General features: G+C 41.9%; 1 protein-coding gene across 1 annotated transcript in view; it reads left to right on the top strand.

Moving 5' to 3' along the window:
- Positions 1 to 1,220: 1,220 nt before the first annotated feature.
- The window catches only part of UGT8 (UDP glycosyltransferase 8), a 174,338-nt gene continuing 165,274 nt past the window's right edge, over positions 1,221 to 10,284 (top strand). The window contains exon 1 of the mRNA XM_029077043.2: positions 1,221 to 1,285. The gene's annotated coding sequence lies outside the window, so the exon portion shown is untranslated. The remainder of the gene's footprint in view (positions 1,286 to 10,284) is intronic.

Below are 10,284 nucleotides of genomic sequence, written 5' to 3'. Positions count from 1 at the left end.
TCATCCCCCTGTTATATGTTTTAGTCCCAGAGAAATCCTTATTCCATTTGAAGGTAGCATCGGGGAGCATGCACATGAGCTGCAATATGTAGTGGAGGATCCACGGCTGATTGGCTGACAGTGTTTTAGAATCATGTTTCCCATATTCCACCTCCTCCATCCTATTTCCACGTGGGAAACTCCTTACCACTCCCAGAATCCAGGTCGGCTGGTTCCGGAGTAACCAAGTAGCCTGAGCCCCCTTTTATGTGGTTTATTAAGCTCTTCCTATGAGCCAACATGGTGCTGAGGGCTGGAGGTGATATAATTAGATTAGACAGAGAACCCTGTCTTACACAGGGATCAAACTCTAAATGAGAGGGAGACCTTGTTTTCTCTCCCCATTTTGGAGATGGAGAAAATGAAGTTCAGAAAGGGCAGCGTGGCTCAGTGGAAAGAGCACGGGCTTTGGAGTCAGGGCTCATGAGTTCGAATCCCAGCTCTGCCACTTGTCGGCTGTGTGACTGTGGGCAAGTCACTTCACTTCTCTGTGCCTCAGTTCCCTCATCTGTAAAATGGGGATTAAGACTGTGAGCCCCACGTGGGACAACCTGATTCCCCTATGTCTACCCCAGCGCTTAGAACAGTGCCCGGCACATAGTAAACGCTTAACAAATACCAACATTATTATTATTATTATCAGTGAGCTTTCCCCCCGCCCCATCCTTCAGCGAAAGGGTTTCACTGCTCAAGTTGCAGTGAAATTAGGAATTCAAAGAGAAGGGAAGTCATGCCCATCAGGGTATACTTGAGTAAACCTGCTAACACAGAAGCATCCTGACTTCAGACCACAGAAAAGCGTATAGCTTTTAATGGACAGGAAAAATAAAACTCAAACCTTTATACTTGGAAAATATTTGGAGTCATAAAAAAGCTAAAGTTTTCCATCCTTATATTGGTGGGACTAAGAAGGCTTCTTCTTGGTACCAGCATATATGGCTTAAGCCCCCTAAATGTCTGTTTGCTTTACACAAAAGCCTTGGCTAGCCCGTTCTTCCAGGTGAAACACAAGCATATTAATGTCATCAGCTGATTTCAGTCACCTGGGTTTTCATCAGACTCAATCACCTGAAACTAATGATGCAACCGTGTCTTCTTCAGTGCTCTCCTTTAAGGGAGAAGTGCCCTTGAATATTTCTTTAGAGGACTGAGGAGAGTTGAGAGCAGACTTCAGTGAAGGAGTGGAGTGGGGTGAATTTACTACAAAGCATCAGCCACGTTGAAGTGATCAGCAGCCATCTTTCAGGTAGGAGCTGTACTAACCAATAACGTATCAGCTTTCAGAGCTTTCTCTCCATTACAAAAATGAAATTTCTCCCTGAAAATTCAGTTTATGGTCAGTTAAAGGACAGCTTTAGAAGATCTTATTCTTCATGGTTTGAAAGGATATACAATGCTGTAGGAAGCCTTCTTGAAAACACCACCGAACACTTTAGAGAGTTCATTAATATTTAAAAGTCATCTAAGTTTAGGAAGTAGGAAAAAAAATGACACAGTGGGGAAAAGTGATTCCTTGTTTGGAAGGTGGGACAGGGGAATTGGAAATGGATGAAGATGTGATTTTTTTTAAATTAATAACTTGTTCCTTTTGGAATGGAAGATAAACTTTCTTTGGCAAGTTACTGAAGCTGATATGGAGTAGGGACTCTGTTGGTTTTCTAGAGTAGACTTCTTTCCTTACCCCAATAAGTTTCACTGCAACTGTTAATACTGCAACTTGTGAAATTGGAGTAGTGTTCTGTAGGTGATTCTATGTGAAGTAACTATCTCGCGTTTACCTAGGATGCCTGTATGCTACCATTGAGAAATTTAGTGAAAGTCTGGTCAGATTCTCATGTTCAGAAAATGAACTTTTAGGAGCACAGCAAACATAAATACTGCCTTTGTGTTCTGAAAACACTTACTTCAGATGGGCAGACTACTAACTGGAAATTCTGTTTTATCATGTCTTATGTAACACTCCATTTTAAGTGCTTAGTAGAGTGCAGCAGAACTGGTAGACACATTCTCTGTACCAAAGATGGAAGTTTCGCTGGACTGTTCCCTTAGCTGCCTGGTATCATAGGATCTCGGTGAAACCCCTGAGTTACCCCATTCTTAACTGTCATACATCACTTGGTTTGCTCAATCAACTGTATTTATTGAGCACTTATGGTATGCAGAACAACACTGTGACAAGCACTTGGTAGAGGAATGATAATAACAACTGTGGTATTTAAGTGTTTACTGTGTGCCAGGCACTGCCGTAAGTGCTGAGGGTGGATACAAGCAAATCAGGTAGGACAGAGTCCAAGTACCACATGGAGCTCTTGTTCTTAATCCCCATTTTACAGATAAGGGAACTGAGGTGCAGAGAAGTGAAGCAAATTGCCCAAGGTCACACAGCTGACAAGTGGCAGAGCCAGGGTTAGACCTTAGGTCCTTTTGAGTCCCAGGCCCGTGCTCTATCCCCTAGGCCATGCTGTTTCTCAAGAGCATATAGACATGTTCCCTGCCCACAGTGAGCTTACAATTACTTGCTAGATGTCCATACCAATAGCACACAATCAGATTTTGCTTCACTGGGTCTCTAAGAATCTTCGTTTATTCTCTTAGCTTATGGTCTCCCCCATCTTGGCTCACAGCAGCTTTATGACTCCCCTGATGTGACCCATTTTTTTTGCCTGCTTCACACACCGTGTGATTGTGTTGTGCTGGTGCTGTTGGACTAGACACATTTCAGGACTTCCCTATTCAGCGATCTCCCTTATCTTCTTGTAGCTAGGGATTATCTCTGAGACTCCAATTTCTTCAGCTTGCCACTTGTGGAAGAGCATGTGCAGATATCTGGGCACCTCTTCAATTTCTTGTTTGACACTCTCAGAATAGAGAGAAGCAGCCTGGCCTAGTAGAGCTGGGGCCTGAGAGTCAGAAGGTCATGGGTTCTAATCCCGGTTTTGCTAATCCCGGCAAGTCATTTCACTTCTCTGTTCCTCAGTTACCTCATCTGTAAAATGGGGATTGAGACTGTGAGCCCCACATGGGACAAGCACTGTGTCCAATCTGATTAGCTTGTATCCACCCCAACACTTAGTACAGTGCCTGGCACATAATAATTAAGCATTTACTATTAGTACTTCACTGTAAACTCTCTCATGGCAGTGATTGCATCTCCCAATTCAGTTGTATTGCCCTCTGCACACAGTAAGTGCTCATACTGTTGATTTTTTTATGCCTCTGTAGTAGCAGTGCCATTAAATATTACATTGATGGCCAATGTATATGTTTACAAGTTTAATTATTTTTCATAAGACCTCAACCCTCAATAGTGGAAGATGATTGAAGGCAGCCATGGAAGTGTATGTGTGTTTTTCATCTCAAGCTGCTTTTATTGTGTATGGTATTGTTTGGTGCTTTAGAAGAGTGTAATCCATATATGCACACATGCCATAGGCATAGATTTTTTAGGATTGGATCTGGATGATCCCAGATCTCTTCAGCATAGTTGCCCCACCTAGGTTCTCTAGGCTAGAAAATGTCCTCAGTAGCAAACATCTCACTGATAGTTGTAAGAGGCTGCAGGATGTGGGTGATGCCATAATTGCAAATTGCATTTTTGACCTCAGAATCTCTCCTGTCAAATCAGACCTGATAGAATCTGATAGCTGAGTCTGCAGTCTTCACAGGAGCCCAGGAGGGAGAAGCAGCCACCTCTCTCTCTCCCCTCTCCTCCCCCCTTCCCAAATTGGCTTCTATTGTATTGATCCTGTCATTTCCCCATTTTTACATTTTCATCTTGTGTCTGTAACCAAGGCCTTCCTACCCACTGAGCTTCTTTGGGGGACCCGGTTAATGTATAATTCTCACCTATATACTTGTTCACAGCACTTAGTTCAGCGATCTGCATATAGTAAACTCTCACTCATTTTGGGCAGGGAATGTGTCTATTTTTTGTTGTATTATATTCTCCCAAGTGCTTAGTACAGTGCTTTGCACACAAAAAGTGCTCAAATATGATTGAATTAATTTAAAATACTGTTTCTCATAGACACCTATTTATTACCACACTGGGGGGAAAAAGGCAGGCGGGGGTTTTATGTTAAGCTGCTTTGTCATTGCAAAGCATCTTAAATGTATCCCTTTTTTTTTATTGCCATCTGGAAGATTTAAATGCTGCTATGGTATGGTCCGAATTTGCACTTGTGAAAAATGTAATGTACCAAATGGCTAGTCAACCACTTGAAGCCAGGGATAGTGGCCACAATAGGAGCAGTAATTCCTTATTGGAATAAGGATAGAATTAATAGTACATCCTGCTTAGGTGAATCCAAAATGTTTTCCTCATTCAGTAAGAGAAATATAGATCTAACGCACTGTTCATTCAGGTCATGTTTACTGAAAGTGTGAATTTGCTGTATCATGACGTTTCTTATCCTATATTTATACAACTTAAATTAGGAGCCGTTCCATTAATGTGGACAAGTTTGTTAAATTTTAAAGTAATGGAAAGCCCAGCATGAGAATTTTGGATAAGTTGTAGTATGATAGCTGTGTGACTTTGGGCAAGTCACTTCTCTGTGCCTCAGTTCCCTCATCTGTAAAATGGGGATTAAGACTGTGAGCCCCATATGGGACACCCTGCTTCCTTGTCCCCCCTCATTCCCCCAGCGCTGAGAACTGTGCTTGGCACATAGTAAGTGCTTAACAAATACTATCATTATTATTGAGGTTGTAGAAATAGAAGCTTCTGCATCAAATGGTATTTTTTTCTATTCAAGTGACTATTCATGCAATTCAAGTTGATCATCAGCCTTAGCTTTCTGGACACCTCTGTGCACCTTTTTGAGCTCCTCTTCCCATTTGGGTCATGTTCAATCATTTATAAATCTCTCCGATATTTTTAAAAGCTGATGTGAGATATTTTAACTGGAAATTTTTTTCCAGTAGTCAGAAAACCATACTTACATCTGTTTTGTTATCATTTAATGAAGCATTAGATTGTGGATGCACATTGGATAAAAATTCCTTGAATAAGTTGTGATTAATGACTTGATATCTGCATCATCCTTAGAAATGTATTTCATTTATTGAAATGAAATGCACAGCAGTGGTTATGTCTTAAGACCCTGAAATCAGCCCCCACATTTAATTTGTGAAGTTTTGCAAATGAATTCTAGATTATATAGGGCTCTTCAACTGCTCTATTACATTGGCGGATATTTTTTGTGCAGAGAGTGCATTTTTCCCATCTTTGATTTCTGATTTGGGTCACTTCTATGGCTCAAAAAGCTGACACAACCTATGGACAGAGCTTCCAAGATGCATTCATTGTCGGTTGCTTTATCTCATTCTGAGGTGTGAAAGAATTGATTCACCTTGGACATATGCTCAATAAACCTCGATATTCTGAGGGAGTATTTCAAGTACGGCATCAAACAGTCCTTGTGGATTCCCCAGGGTTGATTGCTATGTAACCTGAAGCTTGTCTGCCTCTAACTGGTGATTTAAAAACAAAAAAACCCACAAATTTTCTGAACAGTAGTTTATTAGGTTTCTGAGAAGCAGAGTAGCCTACTGGATAGAGCATGGTCCTGAAAGTCAGCAGGACCTGAGTTCTAATCCTGACTGTCACCTGTCTCCTGTGAGACCTGGGGCAAGTCACTTAACTTCTCTGTGCCTGTTACCGCTTACCTCATCTTTAAAATGGGGATTGATATTCTAAACCCTATATGGGACAGGGACTGTGCCCATAGTGATTAGCTTGTATCTATCCCAGCGCTTAGTAGAGTGCCTGGAACATAGCAAGCACTTAAACACTATTTTTCTTTAAAGAAACAGTGCCTCACTGGCTCAAAATGAAGGTATTTTTGCTAAATACTTACAAGTGAGCCCAAACTAGCCACCCTGTGTTTAGGATGAATAAAGAAAGATATATGAGTATATATCCAGGATCCAACTGAAAACTCTAGTTAGAGAATACCCTCCCTAACTTATTGACCAAATGAATCGGTTCTACCCTCTCCCCCCTGCCCCCCACCAAGTGTCATGGAAAATAGATTGTCAGAAGGGTCTCAGGTGTTCTCAGGGAGTACAGAGGATGCATCAGTTAGGTAGTTCTACCAATATTTCTTCTCCTTGCTCTGCACAGTCAGTCAGTAAATTGTATTTAATGAGCACCTACTGTGTGCAGGGGACTGTACTAAGCACTTGAGAGAGTACAGTATAACAGTAAACAGACACATTCCCTGCCCATAATGAGTTTACAGTACTCTTGCCCAGTCCTCCAGGGGTGACGGTCTTTTGCTTCAACTGGTTAACAATCCATTCCTCCCCCAGGATGTCCCCATGGATCCTGGAAAAGGGGCTAAGAGAATATTTTGACCCTCTTTTTAGACCCCAGACCTGCTAACAGGGTGGAATATTGCTATCTTGATATCTTATCCCATGTAGTTGGCTGCATTTTTTTCCTTTCCCAGAATTTGGCATCGCTGCATGAACTGGTGCATTGAAATCTCTTAATAGCTACACTCAACAAGGATGAATGAGAAGAGGTATGAAGAATGAACTCTTTGCACAAAAAATATCAGAAAGTGTAATAGAGTAGTCACAGATCCCTGTAAAATCTAGAATTCATTTGTATCACTTCACAACAAACGTGGGTGCTGATTTCAGGGTCTTAAGACATAACCACCGTTGTGTATTTCATTTCTATAAAACACGTGATACTCTATCTTGTGTCATTCTGGCAAGGAAAGATAAGAGTTTAGAATCTATACTGAGCTGTTCTTTGTGATAAAACAGCAGCAAATGTGGTGGCGTATCATATGGAATGGTGTGGTCTTGTGTCTTTTGAAATCTGAGTTAAATGGCTCCAAAAAGTATGTGATTCATAATTTAGATGATGATTAGCAGCTCATTAACTGTGTACATTTAGAAGCAGCGCGGTTTAGTGGATAGAGCATGGGCCTGGATTCTAATCCCTGCTCTGACACATGTCTACTGTGTTACCTTGGGAAAGTCACTTCACTTCTCTAAGCTTCAGTTACCTCATCTGTAAAATGGAGATTAAGAGTGTGATCCCCATGTGGGATAGGGACTATGTCCAATGTAATTAACTCGTATCTACTTCAGCACTTAGAAGAGTGTGTGGCGTATAAGAAAGCACTTACCAAGAACTATTATTATTATTATTTAAGAAATAAGCACTCCTTGAATCAAAACCCCCTGCTCAAGACTGCAATAATCTTCTTTTGGGTGGCAATGTTCCTCATAATTTCCCGGATGGCACTAAAACACATCTTGGAAAACCTTTCTAGATCATCAAGGAATGCCAGATAAAAACATGCTGTCTTCCTATTCCTCTACAGAACGATTCTCTCTTTAGTACCTGAAAGGATTTCAGCAAGCAACTTAATGCTGAGTGATTTTCCTATAATTATTCAATTGTTTGTCTTGATCTTATAGCTATGCTTTATTCAGGATACAGCTTTGAGGTCACATGCATTCGTGTCTGTAAGTTGTTTAGAGCCACAGAGTGTATAAGTAAAAGCAGATTCAGCCTTGATTGACACAGCTTTAAAGCAATATGAGATCACACTGTCTCCTCGCCACTGGAAGTCCATCTTGAAGAGAGAGGACTTAGCAAAATACTGCTTAAACTCGGCTTCACACAGAAGCAATGTCATTGGGCATCAGACTCTCCACAGCTGGAAATGGAGCTGCTGGATCAATTTCCTCACTGGAGTTTGGTTAGGTTACCCATGATGTCATATTGCACTACCCAGTAGCCAGGTACTTGGAAAATAAAGTGTGATACACTGGTCAAAACTCAATGGCAATGATCCATCTTGTCAGTTCACAATTTGGCTGCAGCTGCAGAATCGGTTCCAAATGGAGGAAAAATGAGTATCGTTGGAAGCTGATATTTTGGACCCCAAACCCCCAACCAGCCATATGGCTAACCCCTGCCTGCTGCTACAATAAACCCTCTCTTGTATTCCGTGAGCTCAACCCTCTTTCCAACACTTAGTAAATGTTCCAGCAACTCGGTAGTTCTGAATTACTTCAAAGACAGAGTGAAAGGGAGAGTGTTAATCTGTCATATTGCAATGCTTCTAAAGAAACGGTTCCCCTCGGGTTGACTTGATTAGAAATCATGCTGGAAATGAAAAGTTCAGTTTCAACAACACCTTGAATAAAAATGGAAGAAAGCTTCTTTGAACACATTTGGCAAAACTTACCTGTCCACACCACAAATGGCTTGTTTAACATAGAAGAGAGAAAACCCAGTAGACCATGTCCGGCCATCCTGAATGGATCACATTTTCTTTCTCTGCCACTGTTTTTCACCCCAGTTATATGATATTCACCCAGTCATCTCTTCTGTATTAGAAATCATGGAAGGATTCAGTTTTCCATGAATATGAGGGGCACGCATCACACACAAGCGTTCATTGTCCTATAGGAGGAAATAAGCAAGAGAAAGCAATACATGTAATTTTTTTTTGATTTGACATTTAAGAATTTACTATGTGCCAGTCACTGCATTAAGAACTCGGATGCTACTAAGCAAGTTAATAGTTTGGGCTCAGTCCATGTCCTGCATGGGGCTCACAGTCTTAATCCCCATTTTACAGATGCAGTGAGTGAGGCACAGAGAAGTTAAATGACTTGCCCAGTGCCACACAGCCGGCAAGTGGAAGAGTCAGGATTGACTCCTATCCACCTAGGGGTGGAGTAACACCACGGTACCCTCTGAAGCCTGGGGTCGAGGGTAACTTGAGAAGAATGAAGAGGACGTCAGAGCAGGGAGAGGCTAAGTTAGGAACATCAGACTTCGCCTTGTGCTTTTTTCTAAATGGAGATTAAGAGGGGGATTGGGGCAGTGCCCTCGGAAGCCTCATATGGGAAAGTGTGCCACTAAGAACGACTCATTCACGCAATTATACCTATTGAGCAATTTGTGCAGAGCACTATACTAAGTGCTTGGGAGAGTATAATACAACAGTAAACAGATATAATCCCTCCCAGAGTGAGTTTACACTCTAGCCCTGGGAGACAGACATTTAAATAAATTACAGATATGTACATGAGACCTGTGTGACTGGGACTGAGGAAGAACAAAAGATGCAAGTCAGGGTGATGCACAAGGGAGTGGGAGAAGAGGGAAGAGGGGCTTAGGCCAGGAAGTCTTCTTGGAAGTGATGTGCTTTTTATAAAGCTTTGAGGCGGGGGGGGAGAGTAATTCTGTCAGATTTGAGGGGGGAGGGTGTTCCAGGCCAGAGGCAGAAATTAGATAAGGGGTTGGCCATGAGATAGATAAACCTGAGGCACAGTGAAAGCTTAGCGTTAGAAGAGTGAAGTGTGCAGGCTGGGTTGGAGTAGGAGAATGATGAGGTGAGGTAGGAGGGGGACAAGGAGATTGAGCGCTTTGAAGCCAATGGTGAGGAGTTTTTGTTTGCAGAGGTGGATGGGCAACCAGTGGAGTTTCTTGAGGAGTGGGGAAACATGTCCTGAATGTTTTTGTAGAAAATGATCTGGCAGCAAAGTGAAGTATGGACTGGAGTAGGGAGAGACAGGGGGTTGGGAGATCAGGAAGGAGGCTGATGTAGTAATAATAATATCGTTGGTATTTGAGTGCTCACTATGTGCAGAGCACTGTTCTAAGCGCTGGGGTAGATACAGGGGAATCAGATTGTCCCCCAAGTGGGATAGGATGCATGACTGTATTCATGCGGTAGCATTTTGGATGGCGGGAAAGGGCAGGTTTTAGCGATGTTGGGAAGCGGGGACCGACAAGATTTAGTGATGGATTGAATATGTGGGTTGAATGAGAGAGACGAGTCAAGGATAATGCCAAAGTTCCGGGCTTGTGAGACAGGAAGGATGGTGGGGCCGTCTACAGTGATGGGAAAGTCAAGAATCTTCATTTTCCCTCATCCTAGCAATCCCTAGAAGTAGGTTGTGTGCCTGTATACTATGTATATACTGTATGCATGTATGTATGTATACAGTATATGTATGTACTATGTACATTCATTCAATAGTATTTATTGAGCTCTTACTATGTGCAGAGCACTGTACTAAGCGCTTGGAATGTACAAATCGGTAGCAGATAGAGGCAGACCCTGCCTTTTGGGCTTAGTCTAATCGGCGGAGACGGACAGACAAAAACAATAGCAATAAATAGAATCAAGGGGATGAACATCTCATTAAAACAATAGCAAATAAATAGAATCAAGGTGATGTACATCACATTAACAAAAT

Source organism: Ornithorhynchus anatinus, chromosome 12 (genome assembly GCF_004115215.2).
Source record: "Ornithorhynchus anatinus isolate Pmale09 chromosome 12, mOrnAna1.pri.v4, whole genome shotgun sequence".
Taxonomy (NCBI): Eukaryota; Metazoa; Chordata; class Mammalia; order Monotremata; family Ornithorhynchidae; genus Ornithorhynchus; species Ornithorhynchus anatinus.
This window is presented reverse-complemented; position numbering and strand designations above follow the sequence as displayed.